The following is a 20,847-nucleotide window of genomic DNA, read 5'->3' as shown; positions in this document are numbered from 1 at the left end:
CATCCTGCTCCCCTGGGGCCAGTGCTTTCCAGTGTGTCGCTGTTGCAGTTACTGCACATTGGTCTGTTGGTCATTAAAACATCCAGGAGCAGGCAACTCTCAGGCACACATTCTACTCCCTGGGATGTGCTGCACAGTCCCTGCCTGTTCCAAACACCAGCTGCCATTTCGTTTTGTTCTGAGGGCTTTGTTTTAATCTCAGAGGCAAATCAGTGTTTGACCATCTGATGCCCTGGTTGACTCTTTTCATTCAGCATTTGTGGATTTCACACATTTGCAGTTGTGATGCCGACTGCTCCTTCCAGCTGCACAAGGACAACCAATGTGAACCTTTTCCTATGTAAAATGCACTGCCTGGTGACTTAGGCTGGAGGCCCTGTCCATGATGTTATTTTCCCAATTCATTCTACTGAGAAAGTTAATTGGATCCAGGCAGTTAAATCATTTTGTATATGCTACAAAATCTAAACTGTTACAAACACATTATCAAGTGTATGGGAGTTGGTGTTAGTCCCTTTCTTCCTTCCCAAACTAGAAAGTCCAGTTTTCTAAAACCTCGTGCAAATGGCTGTTCCATAGTAGAACTTCTCAGAGTTAAAAAATTGTATTGACATCTCTATAAAATATTTCCTCTGAATTTTCATTTCTCTCATACATTAATCCTTTAAAATTCTCTCTAGATAGAAACCAATGCTGAAATCACAGAATTTCTCTGCCAGTCCAAATAGAGGGATTTGCCTAAGAGTAATTAGACTGAAGTTTGGTGCAAAGCTACATAGGCCTGTGTAGAAAAGAAAAATACGAATATTGATTATTCCTGTGCAGTATTCAGAAAAAAACCTTATGGTTAAATCACATAATGTGATATATCATGTTTATTAAACTGTAGTGTTAAATCCTGTTTTATTGTTTTCCTATCAAAATGTCATTGATGAATACCTGAAAAAAAATACATAAAGCAATGAGTCAAATTAAGAAAGTAAAATAAAATATTTGAATATTCTTCTGACAAGAATTTTTTAAGATTCAGAGGTAAATAACAATCATCTGATAAAAGAAGTTGGTGAAACTGCATTTTCCCATTTAGTCAAAATCTTTGTTTAGCTCTATCCAGTGATTTCTAGATCTGGTTCAATTGAAGTAGCTTTTTACAGACAGTATATGGAAACTCTGAGGGAGAGATAAAAAAGACATTTACATATCCTGATATCTGATTTACTGGGGTATTTAGCCTTCTGCATAAGCACATGAACTACAATGATCTGTGACGGCATTCATTTGCCTAAAGGATCTGGCTTAAATGGGAATGTACAATTTGGAATAAAGATTCCATGAACATAGATAATGAAGTAAGCTTTAAAAACTTGACAACAGCAGAGGAGAACTAGTGATAAACTTTACTCAAAAATGAGTAGAGGATTTGCTTTTTTCTAAAATTGTAAGAGCATATTTGTTTGTGCCTAACCTCTGCCTAATGCTTTCTGAGGTGCAGCACGGGGATCCATCTTAGATCAAATGCAGACACAGATGAATCTCTCAGATAATCACACCTCACCCCCTCCATTTCTCTGACTCAGTGAGCTGCGGGAAGGAGTTGTTCCAACCTGACTTATTTTCCTTTGGGAGCCATTCCAGATTTTGAATCCAGTGGCTATGTTTGGCAAAGGACATGTGCTCTGTGTCATGCTATGGTTTCTGTGACATGGCCAGCCTCAGGATCCACCTCCTTTTACCTCTCTGTTTTGACTTACTCAGCTGTGAAAAAGTATGTATGTGCATATGCTTGGATGTACAGGCATGAGAGCAGATGATTCATCTTGCTCACTCTGAAGGCAGGTGTGAAAAATTTGAAGAAAAAGACTGCTTTTATACAAAATTCAATACTAATTTCATAGAAAATCACTAAAGAGATGATTAATGAAGAAGATCACCTAATGCTTCCTAATTAGATTGATGGAATTTACCCAGTGCCCTTAATTCATTGTGCATTAAGGAGAAATGGCTAAGGTTTTCATTTGAAAGCTTTGATTATTCCCAGTTCTTAATTTCAAGGTTGTCATCTGTGCAGTGTAATTTCCTTTTGTTTCTTTGCATTAACAGTTCAGTGTAAATAACTTTAAAACCAAAGTACAAGGAAGGCTCCAATGCTATTATGGTAAAGATCTATGGGCAGAAATGCCATTAAGGAAGCAAGAAAAGAGGAAAATGCCATCATATAATGGTTGCAGTGTTCCAAAAACAAGGGAACAAGGATGACAGCATCCAAAGGTGACCAGTATGATTTGATGATTATATAACTGATGGAACCAGACATCACAAGAAGTTAAAAAAATCTGAAAGACCTAGAGTAAATGTTCCTGGATCTGAATGCTGATTTCCCCATTTTACAGCTGATTATGGCCTCTGTTCTAATTCCCATCCATCTACAACAAAAGATGAAATTACCACAATAGCTTTCCTTCCAGACTGATTAAATGGAGCAGGAAAATAGACAACAGAACTGGTAATACATTATAATTAGAAACTTGTTTCAATGTAATAATCTAAGGAATAATTTGTGGCATAAATCCTATTTCAGGAAAGCACTTAAGCATATATTTAAGTCTATCTTTATTGACACAAGGCATTTAAACATATGCTTCAGTTGAAATGTGGGCTTAAAGTCAAATTAAATATGATATTGAATTATATATGCAAACTTACAAAGATTTTTTTTGGAAGATTTTCCCAAGCGAGTGTAACTTTAAGGGCTTTTTATTTTGTCTTGAATTAACATTGATTTCTTGCACAAGAATCCTGCACAAGACAGTTATTCAAGGTATTACCATCTTTCTGGGAAACCCTTTGGCTAGACCAGGTGTTTTAACCCCTTGCTTTCAGTGTTACAGCATTTTATAATCCCTTTCTAAAAAAAAGAGCAGCTTCCTTGCTCCTCACTGATCTGGGTACACAAGAGTCATACATTAGCAGGCTGAAAATAACAGTTTCATATTAGTGTATTTCAGAACAAGTAATTTACACCTCTGTGCAAATTGGGAAACCCTTTGGTTTTCTTTTTCTGTTCTTGTTACATCTTGGATTTCTACATATCTTCACTGTAATTGGTCATGAGTTTTGACTATACGTGTTACTGAAAATTCATGATTCTAGACAGGTACTGTGAGGTGTCAAGTTATGGGAAAAAAGGTTTTACTATTTTTTGTCAAATGTCTTCCTCTGAATGGGTAGAAGGAAACCTAAGACATGTATGATGTTTAAAAATCAGTGCCAAAACTCTGAGAATGGCTAGTTTGTGGACATATCCATGGCGGAAATATCCTGTTTCTAGTCTCAGAGCAGCATATAAAAATAAACCTTTGCACGGCACGCTGCCGGTAGCAATTTATGCTTACAAGTCTATATTGATGAGCTCCAAGTGCAGGTCTTCTCCATGGCTCCTTATTCCCATGGACAGGGGATGCTGCAGTGCTCTCCTTACCCCTCCTTCTATCAGGACTTTCTCCTGTAACTCCATTTCCTCAAGTCTTCCTTCATTTTAGAGGACAATTGCTTAAATGAATAAGGCGCCTAGTAATCAAAAACATGCCCCCAATCAGAGTTGTTTTTCTTTCAAGAGACTGATAATTTATTTTCTTTTCAAATCACATCACAGCACAAATCACATCAGAGGAAAAGTCATGAAGTATATTCTCTTAGGCCACTATAACTTGCAATAATTTGTATATCACTCCCTGGAAGAAGTGATATTTCTGTGTCTTGACAAATTATTCTGTCTAATTCACTCATCTGTCTTATAGATTCATCCACTCTGATTCCACTTCTCTGATTCTCCAAGTAAAAATGAGAGAGGAACAACCTCTGATGAGAAAAAGAAACTGAAATTAATAATCAATCTAGCATAAAATAAAATTAATATTATGAATATTGATTACTTTAAGTTGTAGTAAACACTCTGCTTGTAAATAAAGACACTATTTACTGATTAGAAATGTGTGTAAATATTGCTTTTATATAGAGGAGATAAACGAAGCCATCAATTTTGTAACTATAAAGGTGCTTTTGATCTTATTTTCTTTCTTTACCTTATTTTCTTTCTTTACACTTGCAAGTGTAGATTTTTTTTTTGCACATGCCTGATATTATTATTTGAGAATTTATTTTTCCTTTTTTTTCATTTTTCTTGTTTTTTCCTCCCCTTTGTATTATTTTCCACTTGAAGTTTTGGGAAAACGAACTAAAAAAAGCTAAGAAATGAAGCCACTACTGGTTCCTTTAAAAGCAGCTATAGAGGAACATGGGCTGAGCATCCAAAATGTTACTTTGAAGTGGGTTTTTTTCAGTAATGTATTATCCAGTGGGTTTCACAGGAAAAGAATGAAAATCTTCCATACAGCACTCCAGCATTTCCCCACTCATTTTAACTGAGCTCTTGATGAGTTTTATGCTACCTTTAGGAAAAAAACCCGTTCTCTAACAAAAAGCAGGGCCTTTATTGTACATATATAAACCCTGCATACTCACATACCTGTGTGTCTTCAAGAAATGCTTTGTTGTTCTAACTTTTGGTACAGCTTGTAGAGTTCGCTGCTGAGCAGAAATACAGGTAAAGAATTATGGACCATTAAAAAAAAATCTTATTTTTATTCATAAATAGTATTTGTTTTGCTCTCTAAGAGCAAGCAGTGTGAAGGACACTTTCAGAGAACAAAACATTCCTGTTAGATACTGATCCAAAAGACCTAACAGAATGTGTTTTGTTTTGGTTTTACAGTTATAAATAATTTAACTTGTTTTAATTATTCTCAGGAAATAATTTCAAAGTCTCTACTATGAAGATAGCACACACAGGACTTTGGTTTTTTTAAATATCAAACAGGTTTAAAATGTTACTTCAAAAGTCCTCTATTCAGAAGCAATCAATGTAATGTGAACTAAATAGTTCAACTGTGCTCCTGTGAACATAAAAGCAGAAGGTTTGTAAAGCTGTCTCACAGCAGCAGCTAAACATCAAAACAATATAGAAATTTAAAAATAAAAATAATTATGAAAAGCGATCTGTTCTTTATCAGATACCAAAAACATTTCAAAGGGTTTTTTTGAAAACATTTGCATCCTTATAAACTTGTGTGTCTGTGTGTATATAATGTAAAGAACAGGAACACTGAAAATGCAACCAGGGTATGTTTTATGGCTGTTAGAATTTAGCCTTGCTAAATAGGAGCAGGCTCCACCATTGATTTCAATAGTACCTGGCTTAGGTACTATTGAATTTAAGATTTACGTCTTTCATAAAACTCAGATTTTAATAACTTTAAGTCCCTGATGGCTGTGGAGTTGCTAAGGAAGCAGCATTGGACTTTATGTTATGAACTGCCTGCGGATCAGCCACTAAACCTGAGGGATTATTAGTGGAGAATGTGGGAGCTGCCTTCCTGTGTACATTTGTCCTGTCTTGTGCCACATCACTGACCTCATTTACACTGAGGACCACATTTCAGGAGTAAATGTTTTCTTGCCAGCTTACCAACAAAAAAAGAACTTGAAAAAATGCTAATTTAAATAATGAATGCCGTTAACCACTATTGAAATTTCAAATTCTGTTTGGGAGAAAGAGGCTTCCATGCCAAGTGCTTTGTATATTGCTTGGCATGTATGTATAGAAAAGTTTGAATCTGCTGTCTAGAGGCTGAAGAGTTCATCTTGTCCTTGCTGTTACTTCTGTTGGACTTGTTCAAGTTTCTATAAATAATGCTGCATTCTGAATAAAAGGGAAAGAATTCGGGAGCCTTGTGGTTAGGAATCTTGCCTGACATGTAGGTGGCAGATGAAGGTTCACATCATTGCTCTAATGGGAATGAAATTGCTTATAGAGCCTGGAACAGCTCCAAGATAAATGAGGTGCTCTGTGATTAGAGCAGTTATCTGGAATGTGGAAGGTGCAGATTAAGCTGTCAGTTATGAGGGGCTCATTTCTTCCTCTGAGCCACAGTGAGCCACAGGATCTCTGATTTTCTGAGATGGGGATCAAGCTCTTGCTCATGCATCTTCAAAAGTGTGGAAGCCTCTTCATTTCAAAATGGAAAACTAAGAGGGTGTTTGCTATAATTTTTTTTTCTTTAGTATTTCCCTCTCATGTCTCATAATGATGCCACAGAAATTGCTCACTCCTTGCCTTTGTAATCCTTGGTCTGTCTGAAATACAATGAGGCGAGGCCTATACTGGGATCAGATCAGCCATCTCTAATCACACAACTGTAAGAAAAGCCTATTGCAAGCTAGAGTGACATTATAACACCCATGCTTGGCTTGAGATGCTGTATGATTAGTTTTCTTTCTGGACTATAATCATTTGGCAGACACCTCTAACTCTGTAATCAGTTCAAACTGTCATGCTGTATTAGCTAAAACCTACAGCAATCAACCCAAACCAGAGAATGGTCAGAAATCAAGAAAATGGAACTAATGAGGTGGTTCTGTGTTTCAGAAAGTAACAGTATTAGAAGTCAAACCAGCGAGGAAATGCACTGTGGAAAGAGGATCTATCCAGAGCTGTTACCATCTTGCTTCTATTGACTCCTATCATAGTGGTTTCATCACTTCTCAAGGTTCATGTTTGCTGTTTCAGTTTCTTATACAACCATAAACGGTCCTAAGAGCCCAAGGTAGAGTTTGTTTGATACCCAAATGTGTCACTGGGCTATTTGGATTCAGAACTGTTTCTTTCCTGTGTTATTTTTCTACCATGGCTAAAAGCAGTGAATTGAAACTCTTCCAAATGCATAACTAAAGTATACGAGCGCACACACACACACACACACACACATACATTCTTACTGTCAGCAAATATGAAATTGTTCTTTGAAACCAGAAGGTGGCTCTGCAATCAAGCTGGGCAAGCTGAAACCATAGAGATGCAGTATTCAAAGTTTTTTCTTGATTCTTTCAGTTCCCTTCTTCCTCAGTGGAAACAGTCCAGTTCCTGTAAGCAACGTAAGTGGTTTTACAATACCTCTTCCTTTTTTTTTCCCCATGGCAAAGACTAACTTCTACCAAAGTCCTCTTTTTTTATTACGATAGGGCACAAGGACAGGAGAACAACCTGATGACTTTAACTGGCTTCTGTTGAAGTCAGTTATCTCTCTGCTGATTTCAGTGGGAACTGGTTAAATCTAAATATAAGGTGCCTGGAAGATCCTCCCCTTACTTGCCTGTGGGTGGTGTGAATAGCAGGTTCCTACACACGTCAGTCTGTTGTGAGCTGATTTTATTTTTAATGTTTGCTATAAAGCTATCAATGGCTGGTCTTTGACGTTACACAGGGCTGTTGCCCAGAAATGGTGCTGAAGATGACATGGCATAATTTTCTTGTCTAGAGCATCACACTTGGCTGGTGTTGTTTCAGTATTTTGTAACATTATGAAGTATTTGTATTACAGCATGTGTCTTTGCCCCTTTGTTAAGTTACCAGCAGCTGTAGCACTGTTTGAAAAGGAGGTATGGGGTAACTTCTCACGTTCCTGACATAAAACTCTGAACAAAGCCCACATTTGGAAAAGCAAACATTTTTTCCTAAACACAGATGTTAATTATCAAGATCTTCAGTGAAGCCAATGAAGTAACTCCACTGCGAGACTCAGGTTAAATTAAAACAAGGTCTGCCGTACGTTTTCTTGGCATTTGATTTGAAATACTACTGTAAAAAATAAGAGAAAATTATAGCTGTTGTCTACTTTATGGGAAATTTAACATGTGGAAACCACTTGGTTATTGTGTGCATTCTCCTGCTGTGCTAATTGCTTTAAAATTTCAAACTACTGGTTATGGGGAACTGCCAGGTGCTTTTGTTTCTGTAGAAGCCTATACATGCAGGAGCAAAAACTGTCAGTAATGCTTGAGTTTACATTAATGTAGTAATCAACCCTTAGCTAGTTTTGTCCATGGCCCATTTTTAAATATTGAGATGTGAGCCCAGTTAAACACTGTTGCTCTAGTTTTCTGCTGATTGAAATCCATTTCATTGTCACTTCTGTGGAGTTATAATGTAATGAAGTAATGCAGCAGTAAATGAGGTCAATGCACTATTACACACTTGGAGCGTCCGACAAAAAAGATAATGCTTGAATTTTATTTTTTATCTTTGTTTTTTTTTTTAAGCTTGTGCTCAGTGTAATTAAATGGAATTTACCCTGACATGCTTTTCCTAAAGGACGGGTACAACTTTCAGGATATCAAGCTGCTTCCTTGTAATTTATTCATTTCATTACAAGCCTGCAACCCTCCAGGGGATGTGACATAATATAATAGTGTTCCTGAGTACTAGATTTTCACTTGGTTCTTTGATTTATCTGACAGACATAGGGACAAAAACCCCCATATGTAACTGGAAAAGTCCCCATGGACTATGCATATGTGGTTGCTAAAATGCACAGGGTATTTCCGCTAACAATGGCATGAACTTAGGTTGGAAATGTTCCCTTCTGATTTGGCTTTCTCTGGTGAAATGAGATGTTTTAGTGTTTCATTTCTGAATTTGCTACCTGTGACTGTGTTCTCCCAAACCCAACATATCTCAGCTCTCAATATCAACTCCTTTCACAAAAGATGGGTGCTATTATTCTTTCATGAAGCTGTGGATTGCTTTTGCTCTCACAGAAGTTGTGGAAATATAGACAGACTCTACAACAGTTATAATTTACTTTTAATTCTAGAATAGATGCAGATTAATAGGTGCTTTCCTCCCCCCAAAAATGACATTGAATTTAAGCCTCTGGTAACTGTTGGGCCAGTGCTTTTCAAAACCCCTGAAGGTTAAACTTCCTTTCAGTCAAAGTTATGCTGAGACCATGAGGTTTCATAATTCGGCGCTTCCTCAAGTTTCACTGAAAAGCTCATATTAATGGAACTAACTATTGTGTCAGTCTTTTACTAGAGGAAAACAGGAACTGGCTCACCTATATCTTTTTGTTTTACATAGAATAATAATGAACTCATAGATAAATAGTAATTGCTGCAGATTTCTGTCCATTAAAATGTGCATCAACAATTCAGCCTTTTGCTTGTTGCATATCTTGGATGGTGTTGCAGTCAAACTGCCCCCTAGAAGATTCTTCCATTAACTTGTACTGAATATCACTGTACTTCATAATATAAAATCAAACTGTAGGGGTTTGGTTGACAGAATTTGTTTTCTGCTTCTCCTTTTTCCCTTTTTAGTTTATATTATATTTTTTTCGGGTGACAGAAAAGAAAATCACTGTTGATAAAATTAGGAAGGTACTAGGGAGATCAGTTCTCCACTCATGTCAGAGTTCCTGTTTCACAGGTCTAGCAAATTCAGTGGATTTGGCTGTAATTTGCAATAAAGGCACTTATGTTGCTTGCTTTGCAAAGATACAGAGTATGGATGAATGGACATGAGATAAGGTTCAGCCAGTCAGAGTACAGAAAAACGTCATGTTGACCTCTCAGAAATTCCCTCAAATTATCAGTGATTGCAATCAACACTTTCAGTCTGATCCACAGAAGACAACAGACTTACAGAACATATTTTCTTCCTCTAAAAGGATGCTAATGTTTGGTCAAGAGGAACACAGCTTAAGTAGGATATTACACCTGCTGCTAGCATCAAATGTGATGTCTTAAGCCTCATGAGCTACTAAGTAAGTTTTTTACTCAGACTGCTGGCAAGCAGTTTGTTGATGGTTGTTTTCATCCCTAATGAAGAAAAGTGTATATGTAGAGCTGAGAAAATTGCAAAAACCCCAGACATTATAGGTATTGAACACCTTAAATTCAAAGCAATATGGACTATACTGCTCACTGCAAAAGCTGGGGCTCTGTAAACAAAATATGCGATTGGTATTTGTAAAGAAACTGCTAATATTTGTTTTCTTCTTGAAACACATGCTCAGAATATCAGGTATCTTGTAACTTGTATCAAGAATAGCAATTGCCATTTTTCTCCCTCTTTATTCAACATCATAAACTACTTGGAAGCACTTAGGTTCTAAAGATGTTGTCATTACTACGAAATAATTCTGAAACTTTGCCATCTCCATGGCAACTGGCCTACATATGTTAAGGATTTTGATACAACACCGATGTTTGATGACACTGTTAATCTGAGATATTAATTTAATATATCAGTGCTTTACACTGGAGTTTACATGCTTTATCTTTTGGTTATAATCGTGAGAAAACTTTGATGCTGAATAGTGACTTGCTAAAGCATTAGCTCCCACGGTGAACACCTACCACAGGATGAATTAGCACGGACTAAGGAACACACAGGCTTGTGTTAACAAACAGGATATGAAAGCACTGACTTAATTAGCTCATGCAGTATAATGTTTTCGTGGGTCTAGGTAAGCTCTTTTAAGAGAAATCAGTAGAATCTTTCCCAGTTATATAAACACTGTGAGCACAATTCACTCTGCTCAGGCAGACCCCACTGAAATCAGCAGCTGGGATTACTTAAACTAGAACTTCTGTTTCCAAGAAAAACACTCAGAGAAGGGTTTGAGACAGGACCAAACCCTGCTATGAACACCAAACACAGGGTGCAATCCTGTAGAGTATGCTCTGGTGTGCACAGGAGAACCTGGTGTTGGGTCTGGTGAGCAGGTGACCAGGCAATGCCCAAATCCTCATGGTGTGACAGAGAGGAGGGACTCAGGTGAGCATTCTCCATGTTTCATATGGATCAGCTGTCTTTCTAACAATCTCCAGAGAAAAGTCAGACCTAATGGATTGGCACAAAGACGGATGCTGTCCTTTGGAATATGCATTTCGACTGTCTACATGTGTGGGAGGTGTAGGGCCTGGGCTACCTCCATAAAACTAATCCAGACAAATGAACTGCACCTGGCAACAACCCAGTAAGGATCAACTTTCCAAGGGCAGGGAGAGCCTGGAAACTACAGCCACTAGGATTTTCCTGGAGCAAAACCATGATGCTCTTGCACAGTGCTGCAAAAAAGCCTCATTGATCTCAAAATTCCAAATGTTTATTTTATCCATGTCTTTCTGAATGAAATTGCAAATAATGTGCAGTGTAGTGGAAATGTGAAATATTACCCTATTTGAAGGTATGTTAATCTTTCCTGAACTTTTTAGTGTATGTGTTATCAATGGTAGGGTAGAGCAAAGGCTTTGTGCTGGTATAGGGGTGCAGGCAAGGAGAAAACACAGCAGTATTTACAAATAGATTCTGCAAACGCTAGTTCAAAAGAGAGGACATCTTGTGTAATTGTAGATGAGTATTTTCTTATTTGTTTTCTGCCAGAAATATATTAAATTATACTCACTGCCCCTAGCTAGTCTGTAAGCCTTTTTCCTTACTGGCCCATTCCCAGCAATCCTTTAAATTTCTCATTTTTCATGCAACTACCTTGATTATCTATGCAGTTAGTGTGCTCAGTAGCTTTTTGTTGGTAGAACGGATCCCAAGTGTATCATTCTTTTTATTACATTTCACTGCCGTGTGGAGAGAATAGTCCTTCCTCTTTGGAGGTCAGAGAGAAATGATCTATTTACTTCCTTCTAAATGGAGGATAATTCTGTTCTTGCTTGGCACTGAAACTTTTCTGTCAGACATCTTCCTGGAGACAATATTATAAAAGCCAGATTTTCATCAGATTTGAACACTTTCTGCAGTTCCCCATTGAAATATTGAATTAGATCTGAAATTATTTTCTTCTGCACTAGTGCCATTTTAAGAGAGCTTTATGCCAGGGCCTTTGATGCCAAATTTCATCTCGGGGTGAATTCTTACATGTGGACTCTCAAAAGCATCCTTTACAATAGACTTGCTAACTGGCCCTTGGTTCCAGTAGTGCTGCTGGCAGGCTCAGTTAAAAAGCAGGCTCGATGGGTATAAGACCGTAAGCACAAGCTCTTTTTAAAATACAAACCTTCAAGCTGCTCTGTAATTTCTACTCCCCCAAAGCTGCATTCTGCTCCTGCCAAACGTATACGTTAAGGGGACGAGTACACCTCTTATAGGGAAGTGTGAATGGAATGAGGAGTGGATTGTGCTGATTAAAGCACAGGCATACATTTCTGTATGCTGCCGCTGATAAACTGAAATTTCTTAGTGAGCTGGGGATTGGGAATGGACGAATACAACCGCCTAATTGAGACTTTGGTTTTTAAAAGCATTTTGAAAATACTTGTGAGTCCCTCCTTTTGCCTCCTCTGAGCCTTGGTGCTTTTAAATGGTAACCAGTTTTGACTCGATAAAATCTCACTGGAATCAGTGGGGAATTTTAATTAAATACAATAGCATTTAATACAGGATCCAAACACTTAGAATTGGGAAAAGAAATTAGGCAACTTTGTGTAGATTTCAAACAAGTTTTCATTCCAGGAATGCACAAAACCTCTGAAACTCTGCGTGTTCTGCTGATAGGTTTATAAATGGCATCAGATGACCTCGGTGACCAACCTCAGGCAATGAAGAGCTCGTTTTGAACAGTGAACAATGAAGGCAATAGCTGACTGAATCAATAGTTCCTGAGCCTCCTGTGACCTAAGACAGATTTGAATAAACCACCTATTCAAGAAATTATCTTCTATTAAAAAAAAACAAACTAGGTTTCTTTATTAAAAAAATTATAGTTAATGAAAAAGTGTGACTTTTCAAGGTATGTTGTTTGCTTCTTTTCATTTTTCCTGGTATGAGAAAGCAAAAATCAAAAAGCTTTTACTTTTTCACCTACAACAGACTGTTCAAGTGTTATTTCCCCTATCCTGGTAAACACATGTACATAAAGTTTAAGAGAAAATTTTAGAAATTTGATACCAAATTTTTAGATCCAGAGAGTAGAAACAAACTAAATAAATAATGTATAAAGAAATTGCAGCACATTTATCATGGGATTGTGAGGCAGGGTAATCTATAATATGAGAGATGGGTCTGTTGCCCAGTTCCAGTAAGGCCAAACTAACTGCACTTGCTTACAGTAACTGGTAAAGAGCAGGATATAAATGGTTAGGATTCATCAGGGTGATGTACGGTGGAGCTGGGCAGCAGCTCCTGGGACTGCAGCCTTATCTCTGCTGCATAGGTTCTGTGGCTCAAAAATTATGCTCAGTGTTAATACTACTTCCACAGGGAATAGAAATAGAATGCTATAACTAAGTGATAGCAAAAAATATTTATGAACTAATTTTCTTTCCAATGTCGTGTTAATAATGACCATTTTTCTTTCTTTCTTTTAATATTTAAAACCCACAAAAAAGTATGAGTAGAATTTACAACTGTTGAAAATATCTTTTAGCTGTACCTGAAAATAGTCACCAGTGTTGCTACATGGTTTTCTTCTGTTGAAAAACTACAAATCTGAAACCTAGCAAGAGAACTTGGGAACTGTTTAATAGTGAGTAGAAAGTCCTAAATGGATATGTGGTCTTGGAGAGAGGGGGCCATGTTCACATTTCATATCAGTATCACAAAATCCTACTGTTTAAATATATCTAGTGATTACAGTATCAGTGTTAGTGTACAACCTAACCCTAAAATGAAAACAAAATGACAAAATGTTGTGCAAGTGCTATGTTATAGAAAATGCAAAAATATTTTTTACTTCAGAAAGAGTGCTTTTACAGCATTTTTTTTCCTACAAAAAGTGAACAAAAATCTTCCCCTTAGGTGAGTCATTGTTGTCATTTAGGTTGGATGTTAGGAAAAAGTTTTTTACTGAAAGAGCGATAAAGTTCTGGAATCCTCTGCCTGGGAAGGTGGTGGAGTCACCATCCCTGGATGTGTTTAAATAAAGATTGGATGTGGCACTCACTGCCATGGTTTAGCTGATGTGAGAAATGAGACAACTCTTATAAAGATTAATTTATTGAAAACAGGAAAAAATTGAAAAATTACAGAAATCAGAAAAATATAAAAATTTGGGATCCTATGGCTCGGTAGATGGTATGCCCCAGGAGCGCAGGGATTTGAGATCTTCTGGCTGAGACAGCACTAGACCTCAGGTAGAGAAAAAAACTTGCAGTGCTGGGTTGACTTTAAAAAATTACTAAAAGCCCCTTAAAAGGGGTAAGGCTTTTAATGTCCAGCACCGATGTCTCCCACAGCTAGTCTGGAGAGAGCAAGAGGGGAAGAGAGAAGAAAGAAGAGAGAGGGAAGAGGGAAGGGAGAAGAGAGAGCCCGCCTCTCGGCTTCGTCCTTTTTATAGTTTTTGCTCCGCCCCCAATCCGCCCACAGCCCGCCCCTTCGGTCCAAGGCGATTGGTGCTTTCCCTTTGATGGATCATCTCTGTCCACCAATGGCTCATCGTTGTCAAGGGGGGTGGTATCAGTTAGAGATAAGGGAAAACAATACCTTCATTAAAATTCAGGTATTCAGGTTGCCATGGGACTTGCCTGCAGAGTAATGGCTCTGCAGCTAGAAATAGCTGCTGGCTATCAAGACTGGGTGGGGGGGTTTTGGCCTTGGAATCAAAATGCAAGTGAAACACCTACAAAAAGTATTAAAATACATCCAACACACCTCAGAACACTTGTAAAAGTATACAGTAAACACAGAAAGGTAACTCTTATGGTGTACCAGTGGTTTGTAGCTTGAAAAGGGGCAAGTTTGTGATTTTTAACTGGGAAAATTTTAACTGGGAAGGGTGCAACTCTATTAATAAATTTTAAACAAATAGAAACACTGATAATGGAATTGGATTTTTGTACCTGGGCTGATGGGTTAATTGTAACATTCAATTTAAAAATAATTAACTCAAAATTAATTATTTAAAGCACTTAATATGCAAAGACCAAGCACAAATAGGGATTTCATGTATGACAAGTCCCCCCTTTTTCTCTTATGCTCGCATCTTTGGTCTTTGCATTTAAGTGAAGGTGGGTAGCTTCTTCAGGGATGGATTCAAGCTGTTTAAAACTGTCCCACACTTGCTTGGCAATTTTTCTTTCCTTTTTGGTTTTCTTATTATTATTGATATACATAATCTTTTGAGTGGATGGTGGATGCTGCTGTTGTCCTTGGAGGTCTTGGATCAGTGGCATGCTTTGGACGACAGTGGTAATTAAACGGATGAAACAAGGGATTAAACAAGGGAGAAAAATAAGTCCTGTAAGGGAAAGTCCAACAATAATTAAAGCTTTCTTCCACCATTGTCCTTGGAAAATATTTTCCCACCATTCAGAAGTGATCAAGGGCTGCCATTTCTGCACTGGAACATGGGCTAGTTTCCTGATGTTTTGGGTAATCTTGGTGATGGCTTCACCGTGATCATCAATGTGGATGCAGCAGTCTGAGGTGTTAAACTTGCCACATACTCCACCTTCTTCTGCTAGTAAATAGTCCAATGCCAACCGATTTTGGTACACGGCTGTTCGAGTTTGCCCTTGCTGTGTGTTAAGTAGTTCAAGAGCAAGAGAGGTCTCATTGGTGATTACCTCAATTAGTGCTTGCAGTCGGATGATCCGGTTTAGCATGTAGATGGGAGTTCGGTACCCCCAGCTCCCATCCTGTGCCCATGTAGCAGGTCCATAAGTCTCTAGGATCCTCTCAGCTGGCCATTCTTCCTCTCCCCATCTCTGGGTTCCCCCTATTACATGTCTTTTGGTACGGGAAAGTTCGTCATAAAGGGAGATTCCAAGGTGGGCTCCAGCGTTTTCAGCAAGTAGGAAGAAGTTTGGCTGAATGGCTCCAAGAGTGCAGCTCCCTTTCCAGCGAGGTGGTAAGCTGGAGTAAGCTCGGTTACCACAGATCCAATAGAGGTCTTGTGGTGCTTCCCAGAAGTGGGGTTGTATACTTGCTGCTGTGATCCAGTATTTGGAAATTTGTGGCAGGACAGAGTATGGATTTCCTTGATCCCAACATTGCCAGAGTTTTTTAACAGGATTAAAAATGCAATTTTTGTTTTTAATCTTTTCTGCAGACCAGAATACATCTGGTTCTTGGGGTATCCACCAGTGTTTTTGCCCATCAGTTACCAGGTACCTTTTGCATATTGTCTCACCAACTTCTTCTAAGAATTTTCTTCCTTTCCTCCAGATGCATTCTTCTCCAATAACAGAATTGCTTAGCAGCCAGGTTTCATTATCATGTCGGGTTGTGGGGGAAAGATTACTCAGTCAGAGTAAATCGGGGGGTCCAAGACTGACTCCCCGCCAAGGCCAACTTTCCGATTCTAAAGTTCCTCCGCACACCCAGCAATTTGTTAAATTTAGCTGTTTTCTAATCCTTTCTGCCAGGTCAATAAATAAGTTTTTCCTTGACATCAAAGGATTGTTTTCTTTTTGCTTTTCTTTTTCTTCTATGACCACCTCTTGGATCAGGTCGGTGTCATAGGTCTTTCTTTTTAACAAATCTTCTGTCCTAGTTATGTATTTAAAATTGAAACAGAGCCAATTGTCTTGGGAGGGGCACTCTCCCTTCTGCTTATGTGTTTGGGTGCCAATGTTTTTGCCAATCCAATACTTGTGACCTTTTTCTGAGCAGATACCTAGCTCTGTTATGTTGTAACAAGATGGATTAACATAAGTATGTGCTCGGAAAAAGTGTCGAATTTGGAATGAGCTTCCTTCTGCCTGATACACCGTCTTGTAACATTTGTTACAACGGCTGTCAGCTGCTTGTGTGAAGGGAGGCCAGAGGACCCAGAGACAGATGACATTTAGTAGCAGGATGTTGCTCACTTTCCCCTTTAGGCAGACCCGGAAGCAGTTGTTAGCATTTGGGTTGCCTCTGCTGGTGGGGCTTGTCATCTTTGCTTCTTTTGTCCTTTCTTTAGGCTTCTCACCTTCAGATGGTTCTTCTTCAGTGATTTCAGGCTTCTGGAAACTCATGGTTATTTTGGGGTTGGCCTTGTCAAAGATTAGAGTTATCATGCCCATAAATTTGGAGTCTGATTGGTCTGTTATTGAAAGAGAATGCTGGCTTCAAATGGAGCCTTACTATACAGCTGATGTGACAATATGGTTGTGTGAAGGCAGACTCTATAAAAGGGAATAACAAGGAACAAAATTAACAGATAAACATTTTCAACTTAATTTAACAACTTGTAGCTAGCACTTATTACCGAGGTATAACAGGGGATAAACTGCACTTATTAACAGGGTATAACTGGGAATAAACTGGGAGTACAGGGTTTTATTAACTTGGACTGAGGGATGCTGAGTGGAGCTTTTAAACAGGGTGTTCAGTTTGATGGTTTGTCCGGAGGTTTCTTTTCTTCAATTGGTGGTGCTATCGGACCCTTCACTCTCTTGACATGCGTCCAGCCCTTTTCAAATGTTCGGACAGCTGTTTCGGTGGTTAGCTGGACTTGAAATGGACCTTCCCAAGATGGGGTTAATGACTTTTCTTTCCAGGATTTTATTAACACCCAGTCACCTGGATTAATGTGATGTAAATTAAAATCAAGTGGGGGTGTTTGTGGAAGAAAACCTCTTTCCCTTAGCAACCCCAGATTTTTGGCAATTAACTGTACATATTGTTGTACATTGGTGTTTCCACACTCTTTTGCATTCAGCTCTTGTGGTGTAGCAAGGTAGGGCAATCCATACAACATCTCGTATGGTGAACAACCCAAATCAGATCTTGGCTGCGTTCTAATTCTAAGAAGAGCGAGTGGAAGGCATTTTACCCAGGTCCATTTTGTTTCCAGCATTAATTTTGTGAGGGTGTTCTTGATTGTCTGGTTCATCCGTTCCACTCTCCCAGAGCTTTGTGGATGCCACGGGGTATGTAATCTCCAATTTGTTCCTAATTGCTGAGCTAATTGTTGTACAATTTGGGAGGTAAAATGTGTACCTCGATCTGAGTCTATGCGGTGGACTATCCCGTACCGTGGAATAATTTGCTCGAGGATCACCTTACTCACTGTCTGGGCTGTAGCGTTGACAGTTGGAATAGCTTCCACCCAGTGAGTAAGGTGATCAACAATTACCAATAGGTATTTCCACCTCTGGACAGGAGGCATTTCTGTAAAGTCAATTTGAATGTTTTGGAAAGGCCTGATTGCTAATTCAATTCCTCCGCCAGTGTTCTTTTTCATTACCTTTTTGTTAACTTTTTGACAGATGACACAGTCCCGTGTTATTTGGTTGGCTATTTCATAAACACCAATGCACCCAAAAGTTCTGAGGTAGTGGTCCGCCAGAGCCTTTGAACCCCAGTGATTGGTTTGGTGGATATTTTGTAGAATTTCTCGGGTTAAATTTTTGTTTAGAATTTGGCGTTTATCTGGTAAATACCAGCGGCCTTGAGAATCCTCATTAGCTCCAATTAAAACTAATTTTTGTTTTTCCTGATCAGTAAAAATGGGCGTGGGTAAAGTGTTAGTTTGTGGAATAGTGTCAGTTGTGGTGGTGCTGGTTGGAAGTTGGTTCACTTCCATCACTTTTACCTCTTCTTCCACTGCTGCTTCTTTTGCTGCCAAGTCTGCTAGGCTGTTTCCTCGGGCTTCTTTTGTGGTTCCTGATTGATGGCCTGGAATATGCACCACTGAGATCACCTGAGGCAGTTGCAGTGCTTTTAGAATTTTTAGAATCAATTCCTTATGTAGGATATCTTTTCCTTTGGTGTTTAGGAACCCCCTTTCGGACCAGATTTTTCCAAAGGTGTGGACTACGCCATAGGCATATCTCGAGTCGGTGTAAATGGTCCCAATGCTTCCGGCTAGTCGGTGGAGTGCTTTTTCTAGGGCATAGAGCTCACAGACTTGAGCTGACCAGGTTGATGGTAATTTGCCTTTTTCTAGCACGCACATTTGGTGTCCATCAACCACTGAATAGCCAGAGCACCGTTTTCCATCCACCACTCGAGATGACCCATCAATGAAGAGGATTTCCCCTTCATTGAGGGGACAGTCCACTAGGTCCTCTCTAACTTTTGTCTGGATGTCAATTATATCAATGCAATTGTGTTCTATTTCATTTTCTGAAGGGGTCCCATAAAGAAATTGGGCTGGATTTTGGTGTGCACATACAACTAGCCCCAGGTGGTCTGAGTGCATGAGAATGGCTTCATATTTGACCATCCTCGGGTCAGTTAACCACTCTGCAGCCCTGTGTGCCAAGATGGTTTTTATTGAGTGTGGTGTATGTACTGTCAAATCTCCACCAAAAAAGAGTTTTTGGCTCTCCGAAACCAGAACAGCTGCTGCGGCGACGGACTGGATGCAGACTGGCCATCCTCTGGTCACTGGATCCAGTAACTTGGAAAGGAAAGCAACTGGCTTCCTGACTCCACCCCACTCCTGGGTCAAGACGCCATAGGCAATTCCCTTCTCCACATTAACAAATAGATCGAAGGGTTTTTCTAGCGAAGGGAGGCTTAGAACGGGTGCTTTTGTTAATTTCTCTTTTAAATTTTGTAATTTCTGTGTGTCTGAGTTATCCCAATTAAAAGGTTCCTCTTCCATTAATTTCTCATATAAAAATTTGGCAGATTGTGAATACTGATCGATCCACAGTCTGCAGTATCCAAATAGGCCTAATAATTGCCGAATTTCTCGTTTTGAAGTTGGAGGTGGTAGATTTAGGATCCCTTCTACTCTTTCGGCACTGAGTTTTTTTGTGCCATGGCCAATTAAGTGTCCCAAATACTTTACCTCCTGTAGCACGAATTGTAATTTAGGTTTTGACACCCTCAGCCCATTCCTCCCTAGAAAATTCAGTAACTGAATTGTAGCAGTTCTTATCATAGACTCCTGTTCCCCAGAGAGGAGCAGGTCGTCTACATACTGAGTTACCTGAACCCCTTCGGGTGGAGAAAAGGAACTTAACAAATCTTCTAGCGCTTGACCAAAGAGGGTGGGTGCCTCGGTGTAACCTTGAGGCAGGCGAGTCCAGCGCAGCTGCTGCTTCCGTCCAGTGTCTGGATCCTCCCAGGTAAATGCAAAGATGTCTCTGCAACGAGAATCTAGAGGACATGACCAGAAAGCATCTTTAAGGTCAATAACAGAGAACCAGGCATGTGCTGGGGGTACCCGACTCAGGAGTGTATAGGGGTCCTGCACCAACGGATACCTGGTTTGGACTCTCTTATTCACCTCACGCAGATCTTGTACCAGCCGGAATGACTTATCTGGTTTCTGGACAGCCAAAATTGGAGTGTTGTAGGTGGACTTGCAGGTCTCGAGAATTCCATCTCGTAGTAAGTCCATGATAACAGGCTTCAGGCCCTTTCTTTTGTCCTTGGAGAGGGGATATTGTGGTATGCGTACTGGCTGGCTGTTTGGGAGCAACTCAATTGTTAGAGGTGTGATGTCCATTTTTCCCCGGTTGCCAGGTCTGGCCCACACTACTGGGTCAATGTGTTGCTCATCTACTAAAGACAAAACAAACAATTTAGTAGTCATTTTTCCACCTTGCGGTACCACCCCCACTCTCAGAGGTATTTGGAAGTCACGTCCTAAAAGATTGATCCCAGCTTGAGGTAGATATAGAATGTCTCCTGTATGGATGCGCCCTTGTATGGAAAAGGTTACATTTTTAATTACAGGAACAGGGAAACTTTCACCATTAGCACCACATATGTCTAATGTTTCTTGAGAAATAAAACATCCTGGAGGTATTTTAGTGACACAGGTTCTTTCAGCACCTGTGTCCACCAAAAACTCCACTTGCTGTCTCTGGGGTCCAACTTCTAATTTTATCAAGGGCTCTTTAAGATGTTTTTGCCCCAGAGAATAGAGCCCCTGACCCCTTCAATTGTTCAAAATTTGTCCCTCCATTTGGAGGACTCCTTGGTCTCTCTGCCTTTTAAAACAGTACCAGTGCCCGTGGCCTTGTTTATTACAGTATGTGCAGATTAACCTCTTAGGTCCTTGAGCAATTGAGGTAGACTGTAGGGTTGGTTGTATATTGCAGGTGCAA

The sequence above is a fragment of the Coloeus monedula genome, assembly GCF_965178545.1.
Source record: "Coloeus monedula genome assembly, chromosome: 7".
Classification (NCBI taxonomy): domain Eukaryota; kingdom Metazoa; phylum Chordata; class Aves; order Passeriformes; family Corvidae; genus Coloeus; species Coloeus monedula.
This window is presented reverse-complemented; position numbering follows the sequence as displayed.